The sequence below is a fragment of the Abrus precatorius genome, unplaced genomic scaffold (genome assembly GCF_003935025.1).
Source record: "Abrus precatorius isolate BTA unplaced genomic scaffold, Abrus_2018 Scaffold10, whole genome shotgun sequence".
Classification (NCBI taxonomy): domain Eukaryota; kingdom Viridiplantae; phylum Streptophyta; class Magnoliopsida; order Fabales; family Fabaceae; genus Abrus; species Abrus precatorius.
In genome coordinates this window covers 16,518,719-16,544,743 of record NW_020874292.1, presented here as the reverse complement: position 1 = coordinate 16,544,743, position 26,025 = coordinate 16,518,719, and the positions used below count along the sequence as shown (strand labels likewise).

The following is a 26,025-nucleotide window of genomic DNA, read 5'->3' as shown; positions in this document are numbered from 1 at the left end:
ACCAAAAAGGCAAGTAAAAATATAATAAAAAGTGGATTCATCAAGAGATTGGGAGTGACTTTCAAGCTTCATTTCTAGAGGAATCAGAGTGAAGATTGGGTCTTGGAACATGTTCTTCTACTTCTTGTCTTCTTCTTGTCTTACTTCTTCTTTCTCCATTGTAATGTTGTTCTAAACCTTTTTGGTTAGGGATCTATGGATCCAGATTTGATGTTGTGATGTAATTGTGGATTGAATCTGGAGATTTTAATTGAATTGAGTATGTGATTCTGTTCTTAATGCAGTTGTGAACTAATCCTTCATTTAATTGAATTTAGAGGAATTTTCATCAATGAAAATTGAGTTTATTTCTCAGATTTGAATCATATGCCTAGGTTATTGAGATCTTAGGAATAAGTATCATGATCTAGTAATCCTATAATTTCCAGAACTTAATGCAGTATTTGATTAAATTTTACCTAAGTCATTAGGGAGATTTAATTAGGTATTAGAATCAATGAGGCAAGGAATTGTCCTTTGGTTAAAGAATTGAAATTGATTATCAATCAATTAAAATTCTCAAGAGTTCAGAACATGATTACATTGCAATTGTAAATCTGGTGAAGTGATTCCTAACTATTTTCCATATAGCATTCTTAGTACAAAATTCGTATTCTGTTTTACAACAAGTTTATTGCCTTTTATTGTCTTTATTTCTTACTTTCACATGTTACAAACCCCTCAAATGAATTGTTTTCCTCAACTAATTGTTAAATTGTGAAGTGGTAATTGAAATAAGATCCTTGTGGATGATACTTGGGGCTCATATTGAATTCCTTGCTACAACTACCTAGTACACTTGCTAGTTAGTTCTCCAATTTTGTAACAAGTTTTTGTCGCCGTTGCCGGGGATCTTTATTTTCAATATCATTATTAGCAAGGAGACAATTAGATTGAGCTATTTGGTCTCTGTTTTCTTTTTGAAAATTTTATTTTTATACATTGAATTTCGTAATACATTTTCTGCTAGTTTCCCTGTACACCTTTGTTGTCCAGTTTTGTATAATTTTTGTGCCACTGTATTTTGTGTAGGTACATGTTTAGATGTTATGTTTCTTTCTTAATTCTTCATAGGATATTCTGATAGTAAATTTTTTGCACTATATTGTTCTATATTTTCATCATTTTCTTTTAGTGTTTCTGCTGTGTTTAGTTTTTCTTGGTGTTATATGTGTGGGAAAAATAAAAACAAGACTGCTCTTGTGTTTGATCCAGACATAGACAGAATATTGAGGAGGCTGAGAAACAAATTAAGAGCAGAAAATTCAGCAAGGAAGAAGCAAGAATTGGAATATACACCTTCTACTCCTAAATCGGAAGAACTTCAAATTCCTTCTCCTATACCACCAACACCTCAAGAGAAGATAATGGCTGAACAGAACATGATGAGAACTTTAGGGGATTATACAGTGCCTAACATGCATGGATACAACTCTTCTATAGTCAGACCTACCATACAAGCCAACCATTTTGAATTAAAACCAGCTTTACTTTATTTAGTTCAGCAAAATCAATTTTCTGGTTCAATTTCGGATGATCCTAACTTACATATCTCTAACTTTTTGCAGCTTTGTGATACAATAAGGATGAATGGAGTTAGCGAGGATGCAATTAGATTGAGACTATTTCTATTTTCATTAAGAGATAAAGCTCAATGTTGGCTGTAAGCTCAACCACAAGGAAACATCACCACTTGGGCAGACCTTGTTAATAAATTTCTTACCAAATAATTTCCACCATCTAAAGCTGCCAAACTAAGAGGAAAAATTACATCATTCATGCAGCAAGAGGGGGAATCTTTATATGAAGCTTGGGAGAGGTATAAAGAATTATTGAGGAAATGTCCACACCATTGCATACCGAAATGGATGTAGCTGGAAACTTTCTATAATGGAATGAGTCCAGCCACTAGAACCATGATTGATGCAGCTGCGGGAGGATCATTGATTACTAAATCATTGGAAGAAGCTCAACAAATTATAGAGATGATGGCTTCATCTATGTATCAAAATTCTAATTCTAGACACTTTACAAGGAGTGGAGGATATAAAGCCAAAATTCTTGAGACTTTTCTTGCGCAAAACTAGCTGCAAAGTCAAATGTTTTCAGAACAAATTGCTGCACTAACTCAACAAATATGCAACTTACAGGCTGCTCCAATTCAGAATACTCAACTTACTTGTGATTTTTGTGGAGGAAATCATGCTAATGGAGCATGTGATGCATCTACCAATGAATCTCAAGAGCAAATTAATTATATGGGAAATTTTTAGAGACAACTACCTTTATTCCCACCTGGTTTTCAGTATCCTAATAGTAGAAATCAACAGTACTTTAATTGGAATACTCAATATTCTGGTGCAAAGAATTTTAATTTTGCTTTACCTTTTTCTGGTGCAGGTCCAGCAGCACAACAATCCTATTTTCAAGGGAATCCAACCACTCAACCTCAAAGGAATAAAAAATTCTCCAAGCTTATGACTGAAAGGTTGAATGAAATGGAGGAAACCATGCTGTAATTTGTAAAAGTAACCCAAACAAGCTTCAAGAATCAAGAATCTTCCATGAAGAAGCTTGAAACTCAAATTGGACAGCTGGCTGAACAATTATCCAGCAGAAAAGAGTGGAGATTTCCTAGCAATACAGTTGTTAATCCAAAAAAATAATGTCAAGCTGTAATGACTAGGAGTGGAGCTGTTGTAGGGAGTCCCAAACTTGCCAAAAAAAGAGAAAATAATCCTGCTGTAGAGGAGAAATTAAAATCTGATCTAGATGAAGAAAATTTTACCTTGTTGAAAAGAGAAAATTCAGAAAAAAGAGAGTTCTCCAAGGGCTGTAAGGAAGACAAAGAGGCAAATACTTGAGGAAGCTAATCAACCTATTGATGAGGAGAAATACAAGAGACTTCCTTACCCTCAAAGAATGCCCAATCCAAAAGAAGAAAAACAATTTGAGAGATTTCTAGATGTCTTCAAGAAACTTCAAATAAATATTCCTTTTGCTGAAGCACTTGAGCAATGCCTTCCTATGCTAAATTCATGAGGGGGTTATTATCTAAGAAAAGAAAGCTTGAGAATGATAAAACAGTCCCTTTGAGTGAAGAATGCAGTGCTATTTTACAAAGGAAGCTCCCTCAAAAATTAAAGGATCCAGGTTCTTTTAGCATTCCATGTTCTATTAGAAATTGCACCATGGAGAAAGCTTTATGTGATCTTGGGGCCAGCATTAATCTTATGTCTCTTGCTATCATGAAGAGACTTGGAATAGAAGAAGTCAAGCCTACTAGCATAACTTTACAACTTGCGAACAAATCTTATACATATCCCTATGGTGTTGTAGAGGATTTGCTAGTTAAGATTGACAAATTTATTTTTCCTGCAGATTTTGTAATTTGGGACATGGAAGTGGATGCCGACATTCCTTTCATTTTGGACAGACCATTCCTAGCTACAGGGAGAGCTTTAATTGATGTTCAAAAGGGAGAACTTAAGGCACTTAAACATCCCAATGATGATGTTACTTGTATGAGGGTTGATATTCTAGATTCTATTACTTTCCTTTATTTTATTGATAATGCTGATGAAATTTCATTATTAAAGGAAACAATAGTTGGGAATCATTCTGCTGCTGTAAAAAGAGAAAAACAATTGAGAGAATATGTGCAGCAGTTGGATACTTTGTCAATTGTTCCTTTTTCAGAAAATCCAGCAAAGGAAGAACTGAAAAATGAAATGAAGGAAGAGAAGACTAAGAAACTAGAGCTAAAATAGTTACCTTCTCACTTGAGATACTCTTTCTTAGACCAAGAACATGAAAATCTGGTGATTATTAGCAATGATCTCAAGGGAGAAGAAGAAGAGAATTGCTAAGAATTTTAAAAGCCCATAACTCTGCAATCAGTTGGCATATTTCAGATTTAAAAGGGATAAATGCAGCTTTTTGCAAGCATAGAATTCTATTTGAAGAGCATTTTAAACCGGTAGTATAGCCACAAAGAAGACTAAATCCAGCCATGAAAGAAGTAGTGAGAAAAGAAGTAATGAAGCTGCTGGATGCAGGGATTTTTTACCCAATTTCGGACAGCCAATGGGTTAGTCCAGTCCAAGTTGTCCCTAAAAAAAGAGGGATGACAGTTGTGCCTAATGAAAAGAATGAATTAATTCCTACTAGGACTATCAGGGGCTGGCGCATGTGTATCGACTATAGAAAATTAAATGATGCAACTAGAAAAGATCACTTTCTATTGCCATTTGCTGATCAAATGTTGGAAAGACTAGTTGGACATGCATATTATTGTTTTCATGATGGATATTCTGGCTATAATCAAATAGTGGTGGACCCTATGGATCAAGAGAAGACTGCATTTACATGTTCATTTTGACTTTTTGCATATAGAAGAATGGCATTTGAATTGTGCAGTGCTCCCGCTACTTTCCAAAGGTGTATGTTGTCCATTTTTTCTGATTTAGTAGAGAAAATTATTAAAGTGTTTATGGATGATTTCTCTATTTTTGGCAATTCTTTTGATAATTGTTTAGCTAATTTGTCCACTGTTTTGCAGAGATGTCAAAATACTAACCTTGTTTTAAATTGGGAAAAGTGTCATTTCATGGTCCAAGAGGGAATAGTCCTTAGCCATAGAATTTCAAAAAAAGGAATGGAGGTGGATCAAGCAAAAATAGAAGTTATTAGTAAACTGCCTCCGTCAATTAATGTTAAGAGAGTTAGGAGTTTCGTGGGTCATGCAGGTTTTTATAGGAGGTTTATTAAGGATTTTTCAAAAATTGCAAAACCTTTTAGTGATTTACTTGTTAAAGATGCTGACTTTCTATTTGATGATTCTTGTTTGCATGCATTTTTTGTTTTGAAAGAAAAACTTATCTCTGCACCTATTCTTGCAAGTGATAGTGCAGTAGGTGTTGTTTTAGGACAGAAAAAGGATAGGAAATGGTATGTCATTTACTATTCCAGCAAAGTCTTAAATTCTGCACAAGTAAATTACACAACTACTGAAAAGGAACTCTTTGCTATTGTGTTTGCTTTTGATAAATTCAGATCATATTTGATGGGATCCAAAGTCATAGTCTATACTAACCATTCTGCACTTAAATATTTATTGTCCAAACAGGATACCATGCCAAGATTATTGAGATGGATTTTGCTGCTGCAGGAGTTTGAATTGGAAATTAGAGATAAAAAGGGAAAGGAAAATAGGGTAACTGATCATCTGTCCAGGCTTCCATTGGACAATTTAACCTCTAATTCCTTGGACATTAATGAAGAATTTCCATATGAAAGACTACTTGCTGTGGAAGATATGCCTTGGTTTACTGATATTGCAAACTTTAAGGCCACTCAACTCATTCCAAAGAAATTTGCTTGGCAACAAAGAAAGAAATTTTTACTAACAGCAAATTTTATGTGTGGGAAGACCTTTATCTGTTCAAAATTAGGGTGAATGGTCTACTTAGAAGATGTATCCCACAAAATGAACAAGTTGAGATATTATGGCATTGTCATAATTCAGATTATGGAGACCACCATGGGAGTTCAAGAACTACTGCAAAAGTTTTGCAAGCAGGATTTTTCTGGCCTACACTCTTTAAAGATGCCAAAAATTATGTTGAGAGCTGTGATAAGTACCAAAGGACAAACAACATCTCTAGGAAACATGAGCTATCTTTGACAAATATTTAGAAGTGGAATTATTTGATGTATAGGGGATTGATTTCATGGGACCTTTTCCCATATCTTTCTCTCATGAATATATTCTTGTGGCAGTTGATTATGTTTCTAAGTGGGTGGAAGCCATTCCAACAAGGACAAATGAAGCCAAAGTGGTAATTTCTTTTATAAAAAGGAATATCGTTGCTAGATTTGGAGCGCCTAGATTTTTAATAAGTGATGGAGGTGCTCATTTCTGCAACAAGCATCTTGACTGAATGGCTGAATTTTGACTTGGCTAGTGCTGGAAAAAAGAGAATTTTACAGCTACATGAGCTAGACGAATTTAGGCAACAGGCCTATGAAAATGCCAAACTGTACAAAGAAAGAACCAAGAGTATCCATGATAAATTCATTCTGAAAAGAGAGCTCAGGCCTGAACAACAAGTATTATTGTTTAATTAAAGACTAAAATTATTTCCAGGAAAGCTCAAATCAAGGTGGTTTGGACCTTTTTTAATCAAAGAAGTATCTCCCTTTGGAGCAATTTTAATTGAGGATCAGAAAACAGGGAGAGAATTCAAAGTCAATGGCCAAAGGTTGAAGGTTTATCATGGAAAGGCATTCACAAAGAACATCTCTTGTGTTAAGTTGAGGCAACTCACATTTTTAACCCTTTACTTTTGTTAGAATCTAGTTTAGGAATTTTTACTTTTAGTTATTTTTGAATTTTAAAAATTTTGCATTTTCTGAATTTTTAGTTGAAAGTAATGGTGGAATATGATTTTCATAATGAATCATATTGTTAATTGCGTTTGCAGATTTTAATTCAATTAAGATCAATGTGTGAAATTGTAGTTGGAATGATGCTCATCAAGTAAGTAAACATTTTGAGGAAGAAGAATTGAAGCGCAACAGTCCATTCCTGAAGTTGATCATTCAAGTAGACACTTCAAGTGCATAAAGTGTCTACGCAGAAGTCCATGGATTCTGAATTTTGAAGTGTAGCAAGCGCGTATCTACTCTACCCACTTGAAGTGGACGCGCAAAATCGTGTAGCTACTTTAACCACTGAGAGTGGACACGCGCAAGGTTATAAAGAAAAAGCTAAAAACGTTGCTTCTGCGTAGCTACTTCAGGCGTTTGAAATAGCTACGCGCATGTTTGTGCAACTACTCTATCCATTTGAAGTACCTACGCGCATCTGAACGAAGCAAGGGTGCAACTACTCTATCCATTTGAAGTAGCTATGTGCATCTCCGCGGAGCTACTCTACCCATTTGAAGTGGCTACGCGCACAGGTCAGTAGTTTAAGTATTCGCTACAAACATTTAAAGTGTTAATTGAAAATTTTGCAGAAAAACACAGAATTAGAAATTGGAAAATTTGAGAAAAGCAGTTTGTTAATTGAATTTGAAAATAAAGGAACTTACCCTTGGTTTGGTTTGATTTGCTTGAGGACAAGCAAAAATTCAAGTTTGGGGTAGTAATGAATCCATATTTTGACTAATATTTTAATGTAGTTTTAACCCATTTGATAAGGAAAATATGTTAAGAAAAGCAGAAAAAACTCATAAAAAGATAATGATTGAATATTTTCTTTTTATACATAATTGTTTTAGAATTTGTGAATTTTCTGTGTAGAATTTAAGAATTTTATCATGTTTTTGTAGGAAAATCTGAGCCAAATGCATGAAGATAGAAAATCAATGGAATGATAGAGGAAAAGTGGCAATTCTGGATTCAAAGAACAAGATTAATGGAATATAGTCTGGGAGTGATCACTATTGTTAGTGAAAGTGATAGTTCCAGACCATAAATAAGGAATATAGTCTGAGCGTGGTCACTCTTACCAGCGAAAGTGAGTGTTCCAAAGAGTCTCTCAGAAGAACACACTTAGCGTTATCACTCTTGCTGGCGAAAGTGAGCTTTCTAGAAGACTTCAAAATCAGCAAGGTTCTGCGTGGTTACTCTTGCTGGCGAAAGTGGATGTTCCAGAGAGAAGTGTATCAAGGCAAATTGCGTGTGGCCACTTTTACTGATGAAAGTGAACACGCGCACTCCTCGACCTTCTGCGTTGCTATTATTATCAGCAAAAATAAATGTTCCAGTCTTCAAGAAACTATATGAACCTCTGCATGGCCACTCTTGTGGAGTAAAGTGACAACACGCAGAAGCGAAAATTCTTATAAATACCAGATCAAGCTCAGATCTCGGGGTTTTTTGCTCATTTTTTGTTTTTTACTTCTTTTCTTCGTTCAGAGAGAGTTAGGGAGAGTATTGAGGAAGAACATTGAGCTCCAAGAAGAGGAATTGGATTAGGGATCATTGAAGATGACTCTTCTTCGTTCTTGCTCTTCTACTCCTTCTTTCTCTTTCTTTGTTACAATGTTTGCTTAATTCTTCATAGTTAGGAGTTTATGGATCTTGAATTGACGTATTGATTCAATTCTTGCTTCTCAACTTTAAGTTCTTGAATTAATTGAGTTGTTAATTCTACTTTCTAAGCTTAGCAGCTTCACCTAAAGTCAAAATTAACTGACGATCCTATGTTGGACAAGTACTTGGGCGTCTTGATACGGGTTGGTCCGGTTCCCTCTAGCTGGCTTATTATGAATAATTATAATTTGGGTATAATAATATTAATAAAAATTCTCTAATAAGTTTTCAAAACTATAATTTTATATTTCTAGAAATTAATTTATAGAATTATTAATTCTTTTTAAAAATAAATTTTCAAAATTAAAATTATACACTCTCAATAAGATTCTGGAGTTGACATTTTATATTTCAAAAAATTAATTTTTAAAAATTAAAATCCTTATTCTGAAAACTTGTTTTCAAAAATGGTTAAAAATTTCAAAAATTAATTTTTTTATAAATTTAAAAATTTAATTCTAAAAAATTATTTTGATAAGTATAAAATTCTAATTTCAAAAGCTTATTTTTAAGAAGAATAATTTTAAAAATTAATTTTCAAAATTGTAGAAACCTAACATCAAAATTATATGTTAAATATATTTTCTAACACTTAAAAGAAGTTTTGGTTTTACTTGTACTACAAATTGTTATCAACAATTAAATAAAAAATGATAAAAATAATTTATGCCTTATATGAAGGTGGTGCTTTGTTTAATTAAGGGGCGTTGTGGAGCCACCAAAATAGTTATTTTAACAGTTAAAAGTATTTGCTTTTAGTGATACTTTTCAAAAGTTAATTTTTGGATGTAAAATCTTAATTTTTAAAATTTATTTTTAAAATAATATTAACTTTAAAATTCATTTTTAGAAATATGAAAATCTAATTCACGGGTCAAACAAAAGATTGTGAAAACAGTGTGTGCCTCATGTCAAACTATAGCTTCTTAAAAAGGTCAAAAGATATATTTACTGTGGCTTTTAGTTGCTAAAAGAAGTTATTTAATCACCAAAAGTTTTTTTTTATTTTAAAGTGAGACTTCTCGATATTAATATTAAGGAGCGTAAAATTTTAATTTTGAAAATATAGTAAAATTCTCTGTATTACTATTTTCTCTGGTTCTGAAACATTTTCGGAAAGAGTTGATAATTTTGAAAGATCTTTTTAATATTATAAAAGGCAACTTAAAGAAAAAAATTACTATTTTAATAAGAGTGTAAAAAGAAATAAGAGAAGTCGAAAAAATACTCATATAATTTTGCGTGAAATTGGCTCGTCATGGAATGATAATTGATTTTGTTTCTTTCAAGTCATTAAGGAATGTAGATCAAATGGGATGATTAATTCAGGTCATTTTTTAGAAAAAAAAATTACAATTATATCAGTATTATAGAAGACCCAAAATGTATATAATTTAAGTTTAATTTTGATATTAATATAAAAAAATTACACTATATATTAACCGATTAAAAGTAGAGTTTAATTTTAATGCACTCAGTTAGATTATTAAGCTATTAAGAAATATCATAGATATAACTTTCATATCAATTATTACTAAGATTAAAATTTTTGTACCATCAATTTATTTCAATTAAATTCATAAAACCATTTATAAGTTGTTATCACTTATCATATTATAGCAATATTGCACTCTTGCATTAACGCATTTGTTTTCAATATTTCATACATTTATTATAATTTAGTAAAATTTGTCAGAAATGATTTATCGTTAAAACATTTTTATTTTTATTTTTAATATGCCGATAATATTAAATATATATTTTATTCTGGATCACATGCATCCCCTAATATATATCATCTTAACTAATTAATCATTGACAATATAAAAATAATTTATCTAAATAAACATTAGTTTAGACAATTATAAAATTAATAATTAAGATTGAATTGAATGATCGAGTCAACATGACATAGTCCAGCTTACATGGGCAGAATAATAGCAGTTGTTTTAAAATCACATGCTATTTCACATCTCAAAGCTATCATATATACCTTTAAATATTAAGATAAAATGAAAATGAAAAATCTTATGAGAAATTTAGAATATGTTTATTTCCAATTTTTAAAAAAAATTTAAAAAACTAAAAAAACATGTATTTTTAATTTTTAAAAATTAGAAACAAACATACTCTTAGTTAATTAGTTTCAAAATTAGAAAGACTTTTAATTAATTTAGCACGCATAAATTTTAAGAATAAAAAATACACGATATAATAGAAATGAAATACACGACATAAATTAGAAGAACCAAAAGCAATTAAACCACGAAATAAAAAATAAAAAAGCACACTCATCGCTCATCATTTGATTCCATTCCACTCACATAGCTAGGAATCGATCAATTCTACAAATATCACGGGTACATATAAAACACACAGGTGCAGCGGGCCCTTAAGCTATGCAAACGAAAATGCTGTCGTGTCCAAAAGTGGCAAAAGCTCGTACCGTACAACTTAAGCAAACATCAACTTACACAAGAAAAGTGAATACGTGGATAGGAAGTGTTGCACTATTTTTGTGACTCGGTTTTCGTCAACTATATACGCTTCTCGGTGGATTTGAGAACATGAAAAAATGGAAAGGACCCATGCTATAATATCGTTGAGACTTTTTATTTATTGATACATGCCTGGATGAGCTAGCCAAAGCCTAAAAGAAACAACCCTGAACAGAAAGCAGTAATTGGGTCTCAGGTCTTTTTCCTTTAAACTTTCACCATTTAGGCTGGATTGGCCAAATTGGGTAAGGAAATAAAAGTGAAATAGGAAAAGCTAAAATCTTCGTTACCAATTAAATACGAAAAGACAAGAGATATAATAATAATAAGAAGAAGAAGAAGGGAGTGAGTGGCTTGTTTCAAATAAACTTTTTAACTTAATCAGACATTTCTATTCTAAATAATTCTATTTTTATTTTTATATTTGTCTTAAATAAATTTTTAAATTTAATTTTTTTTTATAATTTATATTAAAGTGTTAAATAGGTTATAGATTGTCCATTCAATTTTTTTTCCTAACATGTTTAATACATCATTACACAAATAAGAGGTCTATGATGATGGGTTTTTCGTTCTTGTGTTTAAAAGATTTGTCGCAAATTCTCATCAAAATTTAAACAACTTAATGTAGTACTAGGGTTACCCTAGATTGTCTCCCGTGAACATTGGCTATTAATCTTCATTAAACATGTTGAAGGCATTAATTGAACAAACAATTAAAATAGGGGGTTTCGTGGTTTCAAATCAAAATAAAGAGCAACGAGCAAACAAGTTTAATTAATTCAAACAATAGAAAATAGCAATTCTTAGTTCATCCACAAAGATTCTATCCTCATTCTACTCAAGATTTAACATTCATCCTCTCTCCCATGAATTAGGTTAATTTAACAAGTGAAAATCAACCTTAATGTCCTAAATAAATTACGCAATTTGCTAGGCTCTAATCTCTCATCCCAAAGTTACGCAACCTTAGAATTAAACTTAGGATTAAGCAATCCCTAGTTTAGAATCTCCTTAAAATGAATTAGGGTTAATTAAGCAATATCCCCCTCATTCACCATTAATTCAATTCAAGAGACAAGGAAGAAGTAATTCATGAGAAGAAAGAAATTATATTATCATTAAAATCAAGGATCTCAAGAATCTGTGTAAACTTACTAAGGATTACACAAAATTTAGCCCTCCATGGAAATGGGGGTCAAAAACGCAGTTGAAAAATGCAGAAAAATCATTAACATTAATGTAAAAGCAAGATAAATGAGAAACCACACCCTAGGTTGGACCCTTGGCTGTCACCCAAGGTTGCCCTAAGCTCTGAAAAATCGTCCTAATTAAGTAAGGAAGAGAAAAGGCATGAAAAATATAAGAACTCCCTACCCTAATTTGGCAAAAATCTATTTATACTAAAGCTGACGCCCTCTAAAGTAGTTACTTTCATTCTTTCATAGTAAACACGCGCAGCATCAGTTGAATTTTGCCTCTCTGGAGTGATTACTATGAACTCTCATAGTAAACACGCGCAGCACTGGGACATTTTGGACTCTCTAGAGTGATCACTATGAACTTTCATAGTAACTACGCGCAAGTTTAGTGGATTCTGGGCTGCTGTAGTTGTCACTTTAAGCTTTGAAAGTGATCACTTTAGTCCATTTGCTGGAAGTGGCTTGCTGTAGTTGTCACTATCAATCTTGAAAGTAGTTACTTTCACCTCAAATTCCTCAAAATCCAATAATTCTTCAAAATAAGCTTGGGGATTCCTGCCACATTATTCAAATGATCAAAACATGTAAAATAAACTATTTAAATCAATGTAAATTAACCAAAAATTAAGAAACCTATATTATTTAGCCTAATTGGAATATTCTTCTTATTTACACTATCTAAGTCTATTCTTTTCTATAAAAAGGAATAAATGATGTATAAAAATTTAGTAAAATTGGATTCATCACAACCCCAAACTTAAACTTTTGCTTGTCCTCAAGCAAACTAAAATTCAAGAATTTAAGTAAAAAGGGCTAGACTTATCCAAAAAATTTTCTCAAAATTTTTCTGTTCCAATTTTTCAACTCTAACATACACTTCCTCCATTTCAAAATCGTGGAGTCATTCAACAAAAAAAACACACTTATATCAATTAATTTAACGAAAAGTCCCATACAAGTGAAACAAAAATTCGACAAGGTTCATCATACTTCACACAATGCAAAGAAATTATCAAGCTCACAAGGTGGTGTTTCACTCTTCACTTGTCAGTGTTTCAGGCTAGGTATTTTCCCTCAATACATGCAAATTGCTCTACCCTACCATATGCTTGCCCATATTCTCAATCTCCTTTGCCTTAATACAATGATTTACCTATCAAAAGGACTTGGTTGGTCACAAATAGGGATAGGTAAGGTTCAATTTGATCAAGGAAGGTCAAAAGCTCAAATGGGTTTTCAAGATAGGGGAATCCTTTTGAGTGACTGAATACAACAATTAGAATGAAATGCATCAAATGAGGTAGCCTACGAGGTTCAAGCATTCTTTCACCTTGTTTTTCATCATTTTTCATTATGTAAAGATCTCTTCAATCTCTTGGACCTTGCTTCATTTTATTTTATTTTTCTTTTTCATTCTTTCTTTTATGATTTCTTGGACTTTGACAACCACTCTTTTTTTTTTTTGACATGTATTAGTAACATGTATGATGTTCACCACCCCAAACTTGAGAGGTTGCTTGTCCTCAAGCAACTACTGTCAAAATCAACACTCCAAACTTAGTATTTGCATTCACTCTTGATGTTACTTAAAAGAAATACGTTCTTGATGGGAGGAAAAATGTTTTGGCAAAAGAAAGGGATGTAATGCAATAAGGTGCAAAGGTGGGCAATGGTGAGTAGGTGTGTGTGTGTAAGGGAGGCCTCAATCATCTAGATAAAAATTGCATAATGCATATTCAACTAAGAAACAGGGCAAGTTCTAGAAGATAGATGCAAAATTACATGGAACATACACACAGAAAGGAAATTAAGGATCAATTCTCTACCATGGTAAAAATGGTGATAACTACTTGACATCATGTGAGGATAAATCACCTTGCAAGAACAGATATTCAGCATGGCATGGAGAGAAAATTATTTACAAAAGTTGAGTGTGTTCATGAATTGAATGAAAATTGCAGTAAGAGTCTAGAATTGGAATTACAAAATAGTTATAGCATAAAAGAGTTAAGTTGTTGTTCAGAGTAGAAGCAACAAAGGGAAATTAAAGGTAGGGAAAATAAATGGAAAAGTGTACTAATTACAAGGAAATTAGCAAGAAAAAAAAATATGTTCAGTGAAAGAGAAGGTTAAATAAATAATAGAAATAGAAATTTTAAGCTAAATTACATTCTCATCAGAGCTGGAGGAGAGGTCATCATCAGCTGCATCAGTGTCGGTGTCCTCATCATCTTGCTCCTCTGCTGCTGCTACTGGGTCTGGTACTGGCTCCTCCTCTGAGCTGCTATCTTCCTCTCCTCCTCTTCTGCTGTAAGTGTGAAAGGCGAAAGATCATTCTGAACAGCTGCTCTGAGATAAGGGGCTGAGAAAGTGGGGGCATAGTAGATTTGTTCAGCAGTCATCCCCACCTTCTTCCCTATGTTGAGCAATATAGTCTCTGTGAGGATCAAAGCAGCTTTCTGACCAGCATGTATAGCATCTTGTCGCAAAGCTATTTCCTTCAGCTGGTGCTTCATTTTGGAAGGGAAGCCTTTCTTTCCTGCAAGTTGGGGAGGTATCTCTGGGGCTGAGCTCTTCTTAGCTTTAAACAACTCCTTCACCATAGCTGTGGTGATGCAGGGAGCTGCTCTGATTTTCTGCTAATATTCCCCAAAGTCAACTCCAGCATCCTGGCAGAGCATAGTAATGATGGAGGGAAAACCCATGGAGTCCTTCTTCCTAGCTAGGATCTCCATGATGGCATTACTAATAACATCGCCAACATGGAAGGGCATCCTTGTCATGATGGCATAAACTAGCTCTGCCCTCTTCACTGCCAAGGTAGATGAGTGCATGACTGGCATGAAGGAGCTAAGGATGAAGATGCTCCAGACTTTGGCAGGTGGAAGGAGGTGCTTTGTAGTCAGATTCTTGGGCTGGAGCTTCATGTCAAATTTCCAGTTTTCTCCAGCCTTGCATATTGCTTGAAGGATTGGCTTGTAGTCCTTCTCCTCCAAGTAGCTGAAAGCAGTGTAGTCCAGCTATCCAGGCCTCTTTTTAGGAAGAGGAATGTTGAGGATCCTCTGGATGTTGGCAGGGTTGAAGTCTATCACCTTGCCTCTGACCATGGAGTGCCTGTAGGGGAAATCATCTCCTTTAACCCTGAAGGCGTTGGCATAAAACTCCTGAGTGATGTCCTTCCACCCATGCCCAGCACATGTAGTGAACAAATCCCATCCCCTTTTCTGGATTTCCTGCTCAAATTGAGGGTAGGTCCCTTTTTGCAGGTTGAAATTCCTGTCTTGCACAATGTGTCGTCTGAGAATATTGGCTTTGAAGAAATTCTCGTGAGCCAGGGACCTAAATCTGGGATCATGTGCAGGCTGAGGCTTAGACGAAGAAGCAGCAGCTGTCTTGGCCCTGGGTGCGTTCTTTCTAGGAGTGTTTGCCATTAATCTGCACATAGAAAAAGGGATAACTGAGTGATAGCGCAGAATTAACCATATAGCAAGAATTTCACACCATTTGGAAATGAAAGAGAGAAAATGCAAGTAATTTACAGCACTGTTGCAGAAGAAAGTAGCTACCATGATGAATAAGAGTAGTTACTTTGGCAATAAAGCATGACAGAATGCAGAGGTAGTGTATGGGCATAATTTCACAGCAAATGGGCATGAATCAGAGAGAATTGAGGCAAATCAGAGTAATTCTGCATACAAAAGTAACTACTATGCTAGTTGATAGTAACTACTTTGACAGTGACAGAACAAACATTTAGGCATATGCAGAGTGGTCACTGTGTGTTGGCAGGTAACTACTATGACAGGAAAAACAATTTCAAAATGAAATCCATAATTCATGTGTTTAAAATGCAAAAAAGTACTTGTCATATAGTGAATCATGGTCTGCAAAAGAGGTTCATTGGATGGTCTGTAAAATTTAAACATAGAGTGCATTTGGATCCAACAAACTAATTCCCAATTTTGAATCAATCTGTGACATGTAAGGTGCAGAGAACAGCTATGCATAGGATGAATTCAACTAGATCAGCTAAGGTAAAAAGCATGTGCAGCAATATGGGTCTAATTTCAAATCAAATTTCTAGAATTCAGAATAAAGACTGAGTGAAAATGTAATTATATGGCAGTGCAACTGAATCAGATCAGCAATGAGTGTATGAAATGAGCAGAACACAATATATTCACAGAGAGTAGTTACTATGAATGTTGATAGTGACTACTCCAGAGCAAAAACACTTCAAATTCACAAAGGAAAAGTGCAAATTAATTTTGATCATGAGAATTGGAATTTCAATGCATAGAAATCACATTCCAGACTAAAACGAACCTAGGGAAAATAGAATTTCAACATTACATACAAAGTAATCACTACGAATTATGAAAGTAGCTACCCTAGGGTTCAAGCATGTCAATTTGCACACACAATCAAATTAATCATCCTACTAACTTAAAATCATATAATTATCCCTGCAGAAACTGATTCTAATCAGTAATTTCAACTAAAATTGGTTCTAATAAAAAATCCTCAATTGAAAAATGGCGAACCCTAACATAGAGAATAAGGAAGAGGAAATTACCTGGATTGGAGTTCAAATCAAGTGCAAAAGTGCAGGGAATTGACGTTCAAATGCAAGGAATTGAATTCGCGGGAGTGGGTGCTCAGGAAATTTGAAGAAAAGTGAAAATTTTGCAGAAATGAAGAGTGAGAGTGAACGTTAAAGGGGCCCTATTTATATAAAAATGTTGGGCGTGGTTACTCTCAAGAATCATAGTAGACACGCGCAAGGGGTTTAGCAAAAATGGGGTGCGTGGGGCTACTATGAACTTTCATAGTAATCACTCCAGAGGCCCCTTTCTCAATTAATTCAAAAGAGGTTGCGCGTGGTTACTATGAACTTTCATAGTAACTACGCACATCAAATGTTCAAAAATGGTTTTTGTAGTGGTTACTATGAAAGTTCAAAGTGACCACTACAGAGGCGCCCTTCATGTGTATTTTCCCAGAGTGCTGCGCGTGGCTACTATGAACTTTCATAGTAGTTACGCGCAGACCAATGAATTTAAAAGCCTTCAAAGTGATCACTATTGAAATTGAACGTGAGAACTACAGAGAGCAAAGTCACATACCTTGGTGGAAAGTGACCACTATGGCTTGGGAAAGTGATTACCTTCATGGCAAACTTCAGAATTCTTTCTAAAGTGAATGCTTGGTGCCATGGAAATGATTATTCCTCCCTCTCTACTTAGACTTCCATGAATATATGCATAAATTGAGTCCAAATAAAGCAATTTTTCCTCTACAAAAATTATGAACAAATCATCAATCAAATAATAAGTCAAGTGTTGAACAAAAGTTTGTGCAGCATGAACTAAGCAACATGACTAGTAACACAGCTCAAATGAAAGAATGCTTATTGAAATTAAAAGAGAACTAGAAAGTGCTATAAAAACTGTGAGTTGCCTCTCACAAAGTGCTTCTTTAATGTCACTAACTTGACGTTTGATGAAGCTCTCACTCCAAAATAACTAAAGAATCAAGAACAGCTGGAGGTTGTTCCAGGAAAACTTCCTCCACATTAGCCTCAAGTGTAGGATTCCCATGGAAGGGCTTTAGGCGATAGTCATTCACTTTAAAAACCTTGTTTGTGGATTCATTTTTTACCTCCACTGCTCTATAGGGAGAAATGGAAGTCACAATGAAAGGTCCGATCCACCTAGATCTGAGTTTTCCAGGCATGAGCTTCAAACGGGAATTGAACATCAAAACTTTTTGACCTATGAACAACTCTGTGACTTTGTTTTCTCCTTATAAATTCTGGAGTTTTCATATGATTCAAGGCGAAGTTCTTCTAATTCTTGCAAGTGCAATTTCCTTTGTTCTCCAGCTTTGTCTATGTCCATATTGTAGGCTCGCACTGCCCAATAAGCATGATGTTCTACTTCTACTGGGAGGTGGCAGGCTTTTCCATAGACAATTCTGTAAGGTGACATTCCCAAAGGAGCCTTGTATACTGTTCTATGAGCCCAAAGAGCATCATCAAGACGCTTGCTCCAGTCTTTCCTATTTGGCTGAATAATCCTTTCCAAAATCTTCTTAATTTCTCTGTTGGAGAGCTCAGCCTGCCCATTGGTTTGGGGGTGATAAGGTGTAGATACTTTGTGCACTACTCCATACTTTCTCAGTAGAGTTTCAATGGTTCTATTGTAGAAGTGGGTACCCTGGTGACTAATCAAAGCTTGAGGTACTCCAAACCTACAAAACAAATGAGTACGCACAAAATCTGCAACCACTCTTGAATCATTAGTTCTTGTAAGCTTAGCCTCTACCCACTTAGAGACATAGTCCATAGCAAGCAAAATATATAAGAAACCAAAGGAAGGAGGGAAAGGACCCATGAAATCTATACCCCAAACGTCGAATACATCACAGTATAAAATGGATTGTTGAGGCATTTCATGCTTCAAGGTGATTACCCCTCCAGTTCTTTGGCATCTCTCACAGTAGAACACACTTGCCAAGAGTCCTTAAAGATTGTAGGCCAATAAAAACCTGCATCCAGTACTTTCCTTGTAGTCCTTTGGGGCCCAAGGTGGCCTCCTACAGTGGATGCATGGCAGAATTGCAAAACTGATGCAGTTTCTTCCTCAGGAATGCACCTCATAATCACTTGATCACTACAGAATTTCCACAAATACGGGTCATCCCAGAGGTAATGGTTGGCATCATTCTTGATCTTTTCCCATTTACTCTTTGGTGCATTTGCTGGAAAAACTCTTGCAACTAAAAAGTTTACAATATCAGCAAACCAAGGCAACTTTGAAGTACACAACTCTAATAGTTGCTCATCAGGGAAATCATCTTTTAAAGGAGTGAGTTCAGGGGCTCCCTCTATCCTGCTCAAATGATCTGCCACCAAATTTTGTGCTCCACTTCTATCCTTTATCTCTACATCAAATTCTTGAAGTAAAAGCATCCACCTTATTAGCCTTGGCTTCGAATCTGTATTTTTCAAAAGGAACTTAAGAGCAGAATGATCAATAAACACCACAACTTTTGACTCTAGCAAGTATGATCTAAATTTATCCAAAGCAAATACTATGACCAATAGTTCCTTTTCAGTTGTGGTATGGTTACACTGTGCATGATTCAAAGTCCTAGATGCATAATAAATGACATGTGGATCCTTACCACACCGTTGTGCTAAGACAGCACCCACAGCAAAATTGGATGCGTCACACATGAGCTCAAATGGAAGTGTCCAGTTTGGTGGCTAAATGATGGGGGTTGTGGTCAAGGCTATCTTAAGACAATCAAACGCCTCCTTGCACTTGGCTCCAAACTCGAAATCAATATCTTTCTGCAGTAACTTGGAGAGAGGAAGGGCGATTTTGGAAAAATCCTTGATAAAATGCTTGTATAAACCTGCATGGCCAAGAAATGCACGCACCTCTCGCACACAAGAGGGGTAAGAAAGGTGTGAAATGACATTAAGCTTAGCAGGATCTGCCTCAATTCCCTTCTCAGATATTATATGACCTAAGACTACCCCTTGCCCAACCATAAAATGGCATTTCTCAAAGTTCAAAACAAGGTTAGTCTCTATACATCTTTGTAAAACTTTATCCAAGTTTCCTAAACATGCAAAAAATGATGACCCATATACAATGAAGTAATCCATGAAGACTTCAATACAATGCTCAACCAAGTCAGAAAATATGCTCAACATGCATCTTTGAAATGTACCGGGAGCATTGCAAAGCCCGAATGGCATTCTCCTATATGCAAATGTACCGAATGGGCATGTAAAAGTGGTCTTCTCCTAATCCTCAAGAGCTATACATATTTGAAAATAACCAGAGAATCCATTTAGGAAGCAGTAGTGAGACTTACCTATCAGGCGCTCTAGCATTTGATCAATGAAAGGTAGAGGAAAGTGGTCTTTCCTGGTCGCCTGGTTGAGCTGGTTGCCTAGTTGAGCCTCCTATAATCAATGCAGACTCTCCAGCTGTTCTGCACTCTAGTGGACAAGAGCTCATCCTTCTCAGTCTTCACCACTGTAATCCCTAACTTTTTGGGCACCACCTGCACTGGGCTCACCCATGTGCTATCTGATATCGGATAGATGATGCCTGCCTGGAGTAGCTTGGTGATCTCCTTCTTCACCACCTCCAATATGATCGGATTTACCCTCCTCTGGGGCTGTCTCACTGGCTTGCATCCTTCTTCCAACAAAATCCAGTGCATGCACAGGGAAGGGCTGATTCCAGGGATGTCACCCAAGGTCCTTCCAATAGCCTTTCTATGCTTCCGAATCACATCGAACAACTGCTCCTCTTGGTCCTCATCAAGCTTAGTGGATATGATCACAGTGAGCTTCTCACCTGCTTCCAAATAAGCGTATTTTAGATGCTCAGGCAAGGGTTTAAGCTCCAAAGTGGGAGGCTGCTCAACTGAAGGTAGTGCTTTAGCACTTTCATTTGAAATGATCTCTGCAACATTTAAACCACAAGGGTTAGATTCAATTATACTTGATGTACTCAATGAACCACATTTTTTCCTTTTTGATTTTTCAATGTCATTAATGTCAGAAGTTGCAGAATCTAAATCTAGAAAATAAGCAATACAAATATCACACAAAGATGAATTAGTACAATATTCACAAATTTTAGTATCTATGGTATCTACACAATCAGAAAAATCAACGAAAGTATCTCCTAAAAATTCAACAAAATTATTATCTATCAAGCTATCAAGAACATCAATGTGGAAAACTGAATGCTCCTCAGGTGAGTGCTTCATAGCATCTAGTATGTTGAAGCGAACCACACTCTCTCCAAACTCTATAGTGAGAGTTCCAGCATGCACATCAATTTTGGCCCTGGCCGTCTTCAAGAATGGCCTCCCCAAAATGATAGGTGCAACTCCTTTTATTGGCTCTTTTTCTTGCATGTCCAAGATGTAAAAAAGTCAGCAGGAAAGATCAACTCATTCACTCTCACTAGAACATCCTCCACAAGGCCGGCTGGATTAGTGATGCTCCTACTTGCTAGCTGGATGATGACAACTGTGGGCTGCAATGGTCCAAGAGACAAAGATGTGAAGATAGATAAAGGCATAACATTAATAGATGCACCTAAATCAAGCATGGCATTATCTATCCTATTGTTGCCTATAATACAGGGAATAGTAAACATCCCTGAATCTTTGCATTTCTCAGGCATGGAAGTTTTCTGCCTCTCAAAGAGGGCTGATACATTCCTCCCCATGTTCACTCTTTCATTACCCTTTAGCCGCCTTCTATGAGTGCACAAGTCCTTAAGGAATTTGGCGTACTTTGGGATTTGCTTGATAGCATCTAATAAGGGGATACTGACTTCAACCTTTCTGAAAGTATCCAAAATTTCATTGTTAACCTCTTCTTGCTTTTTGCTAGGCTGAACCATTCTTTGAGGGAAAGGAATAGGAATAGACCTCTCTTCTTTGTCTACCACTTTTGGTTGACATGGTGTGGGCATAGGTGCAGGCTGCTCTTGGCTCTCAACCTCTCCTTCTTCATTTTCTGCAGCTAGAATGCAACTAAGATCCTTCTCCTTAGGCATTTCTGGCTCTTGCATCACCTTACAAGGTCTCAAGGTAATGGCACTCACATTCTTTGGGTTTGTTACAGTTTATGCAGGGAGATTGCCTAAACCTTGAGATTGAAGTTGATTCAGGGATGAAGCAAGTTGACCCATTTGATTCTCCAAGGTCTTAATACTTGCTTGAGTTTGTTGTTGGAAAGCCTGACTCTGTTGCTAGAAATTGAGATTACTCATAGTGAGTTGCTTCACAAGGTCTTCCAAGGATGACTCACTCTTTTGAGGTGCAGGAGCTAGTGAAGAAGATGCTTGATGGTGCTGTTGAGATGAAGATGATGGATGGTGATGTTGCTGGGCTAAATATGGCTTACTTTGTCTAGCTTGATGCGGTTGGAAATGGTTGTTGGTTGGTTGGTTAGAGCCTTGATGCTGTGCATTTCCTCCCCACCTTAAGTTAGGATGGTTCCTCCAACCGGAATTATATCTATTAGAAGATAAATCCCAGCTTTGTTGTTGTTGCAGTTGCTGAAAAGGAAATTTATTAATATAAATATTTGCAGCATAAGCTTGAGGATTACCTTCCGACGATTCAGTTTCTTAAAATGTGGGGCAACTATCAGTGAAGTGATCCGTAGATGAACAAATCCCACAAAGCATGGCTGGAATGGATGGAGGTAGAGGTGTATATGCAGCAGAATTCTTTTGGATGGATGCCAAGTATTTAACCATAGAAACCAACTCATCTAGCGTATGCTCCAGCTTGTGTGAATCTGAAGTTTGAATTTCATTAACACTCCTGGACATGATGGAGTTTTGCCTTGTAGCAAACTGTTGAGAGTTAGCTGCCATATTCTTAATGAGGTTTCTAGCAGCAACGGGAGTCTTGTCAACTAGGGCTCTTCCGCTAGCTGCGTCGATCATGCTCCTATCCATTGGGTGTAAGGCCTCATAGAAGTATTAGATTAGGAGCTGGTCACTTATCTGATGATTGGGGCAGCTAGCACAAAGTCTCTTGAAACGCTCCCAATATTCATACAGACTTTCCCTTTCCAGCTGCCTAATACCACATATTTCTTTTCTTATTGAGGCAGCCCTTGAGGCAGGGAAAATTTTTTCCAGGAACAATCTCTTGAGAGTGTCCCAACTTGTAATAGAGCCAGGTGGAAGATAATACAGCCAATCTTTAGCCAAATCCATAAGAGAAAACAGAAAAGCCTTCAATTTCACAAGCTCTTCAGGCACAACTTGTGGTCTCATTGTAAAGCAAACAATATGAAATTTCTAGAGGTGTTTATGTGGATCTTCACCTGCAAGACCATGAAATTTAGGCAAAAGTGGATTAGGCCAGTTTTAAGAACAAAAGGGGCATCCACATCCGGGTATTGGATACACAAAGTCTGGTAAGTCACGTCCGGTGCGGCAAGCTCCTTAAGTATCAGGTCATTTTCTGCCATTTCTAAAGGTTCAGAATTTAAAGAATGCAGAGATGAATATATGGAAGATGGAGAAGATGGTTCCTCAGTATGTGCAGAGTTTTGTCTATTAAGGTTCCTAAGATTCCTATGGAATGTCCTATCAATTTCAGTATCTGGAGGATATAAATCTCCCAGATTTGATCTGGTCATTCGTTAGGAATTAGCTATGGAAAAATTGAAAAGAAGTAAACTAATGAAGCAGTAAAAATGTAGGAAAATTCATATGACAATTATGCAGAAAAAACTAACATCTAAGTGCAGTAAAATAAAGTATTAACACCAAACAACAAAAACAGAAAGAAATTGTAAACTATGGAATGAAAATATGCAACACACAAACACAAATTCTGCAGAAAACAACAATTGGTTGTATCTAAATGCAAGATATCTCTACTTACCTCTAAAACTACAACTATACTAAAGTATTCACAATGCAAAAGTTCAAAGAGAATTCACTAAACATGCTGAAAACGAAAATGAAAACAGAGCAAATAACATGTTTATGAAAAATCAACACCAATGTCCCCGGCAACGGCGCCAATTTGATGATGGGTTTTTCTTTGTTGTGTATAAAAGATTTGTTGCAAATCCTCATCAAAATTTAAACAACTTAATGTAGTACTAGGGTTACCCTAGATTGTCTCCCGTGAACATTGGCTATTAATCTTCATTAAACATGTTGAAGGCATTAATTGAACAAACAATTAAAATAGGGGGTTTCGTGGTTTCAAATCAAAATAAAGAGCAACCAGCAAACAAGTTTAATTAATTCAAACAATAGAAAACAACAATCCTTAGTTCATCCACAAAGATTCTATCCTCATTCCACTCAAGATTTAACATTCATCCTCTCTCCCATGAATTAGGTTAATTTAACAAGCAAAAATCAACCTTATTGTCCTAACAAAATTACGCAATTTGCTAGGCTCTAATCTCTCATCCCAAAGTTACGCAACCTTAGAATTAAACTTAGGATTAAGCAATCCCTAGTTTAGAATCTCCTTAAAACGAATTAGGGTTAATTAAGCAATATCCCCCTCATTCACCATTAATTCAATTCAAGAGACAAGGAAGAAGTAATTCATGAGAAGAAAGAAATTATATTATCATTAAAATCAAAGAACTCAAGAATCTGTGGAAACTTACTAAGGATTAAACAAAATTTAGCCCTCCATGGAAATGGGGGTCAAAAATGCAGTTGGAAAATGCAGAAAAATCATTAACATTAATGTAAAAGCAAGAGAAATGAGAAACAAAACCCTAGGTTGGACCCTTAGCTGTCACCCAAAGTTGCCCTAAGCTCTGGAAAATCGTCCTAATTAAGTAAGGAAGAGAAAAGGTATGAAAAATGTAAGAACTCCCTACCCTAATTTGGCAAAAATCTATTTATACTAAAGTTGACGCCCTCCAAAGTAGTTACTTTCATTCTTTCATAGTAAACACGCGCAGCATCAGTTGGATTTTGCCTCTCTGGAGTGATTACTATGAACTTTCATAGTAACCACGCGCAGCACTGGGACATTTTGGACTCTCTGAAGTGATCACTATGAACTTTGATAGCAACTACGCGCAGCACCTTCAATTCTGTATGCTCTGGAGTGATTACTATGAACTTTCATAGTAACCACGCGCAAGTTTAGTGGATTCTGGGCTGCTGTAGTTGTCACTTTAAGCTTTGAAAGTGATCACTTTGGTCCTTTTGCTGGAAGTGGCTTGCTGTAGTTGTCACTATCAATCTTGAAAGTAGTTACTTTCACCTCAAATTCCTCAAAATCCAATAATTCTTCAAAATAAGCTTGGAGATTCCTGCCACATTATTCAAATGATCAAAACATGTAAAATAAACTATTTAAATCAATGTAAATTAACCAAAAACTAAGAAACCTATATTATTTAGCCTAATTGGAATATTCATCTTATTTACACTATCTAAGTCTATTCTTTTCTATAAAAAGTAATAAATGATGTATAAAAATTTAGTAAAATGTGGATTCATCAGTCTACATAATAACTCTTAAATACATAATTTATATAATTAATAAATGACTTGCAATAGTTATTAGTTATTATTTAATTAGCTCATCTCCTACTCTGGTCCATGTGGAAGAGAGTCATTCTTTATCCATAACATTATTAAAAGACACAAATCAAAGAAGGAATGAGTATAAACATTCATAAATCATATTACAAAGCAATATTTATGCTTAAATGAACAAAAATTCATCTAAATAATCAATTATACAATCAATCAATTATTTCAATCATTAACGAACATTATATATTTTTCAATTATAAACTCAACAAAACAAAGATTAACAAAAGATTGACGTGAACACTACATATTGAATAAGATTAAGGATGAACAATGTATATTGATGAACATTGACAATGAACACTGCATAATTTGTATTTGCAGACTCAATGAAGATTAAATAATGACTAAATATTGACATGTGAAAACACAAACATTAACACTATTGACATTAATGAACACTGTTAAAGTATATGAAGAACACTAACGTCATTGATAGAAATAGGAAGAACATTTTCTACATCAGTTAGTTAAAGAATCGATGTAGAATGTGTATATTTTTTACATCAGTTGGTTAATCCATGTAAAATCTTCCTATTTATTACATCACTTATATCTTCATTGATTCACCAACTGATGTTGAAATTCATTTTTAACTGATGCAAAAGATCTTTTTTGTATTAGAGAATTCATCCCTAAACTTTCAACCCTAAAGCCTAAAAATATCTACATAGTTCAAACACTTATAAATATCATTTCAATTTTAATTTCTATTTGCATGTTAGATATTGTCATATTTCAACAACAGATTATTAGAAAAATCATAACTCTTTCATTACTACACAAAAAATCATCAAGTAAATGATATTCTTTTCCCTTAAACTTCTTGTTTCATAAGAAAATAAAAAAAAAAAATTTAGCACTCGTATATTTCAAAATGAAGTATAATTTCTTTCTATTGGTCACAAAGTGTCACTTCCCTACTTCAGTTTAGTGGAAAAGTTCTAACTCTTTTATTTCAAGTCCAAATATTATAAAACCAATGAAAATATTTTCCTTTAAGTGTCTATTTTCATACACAAATATAATTAAAATAAA

The 26,025-nt window shown here is 35.0% G+C and overlaps 2 non-coding genes across 2 annotated transcripts; one reads left to right on the top strand and one right to left on the bottom strand.

Moving 5' to 3' along the window:
- Positions 1-1,790: 1,790 nt before the first annotated feature.
- LOC113853419 lies at positions 1,791-1,897 on the bottom strand. Its single transcript, XR_003502591.1, has one exon. It is a non-coding gene; the product is annotated as a small nucleolar RNA R71 (small nucleolar RNA).
- A 20,502-nt stretch (positions 1,898-22,399) lies between these two features.
- Positions 22,400-22,504, top strand: LOC113853382. The gene has a single exon (XR_003502554.1). It is a non-coding gene; the product is annotated as a small nucleolar RNA R71 (small nucleolar RNA).
- The last annotated feature ends 3,521 nt before the right edge of the window (positions 22,505-26,025 follow it).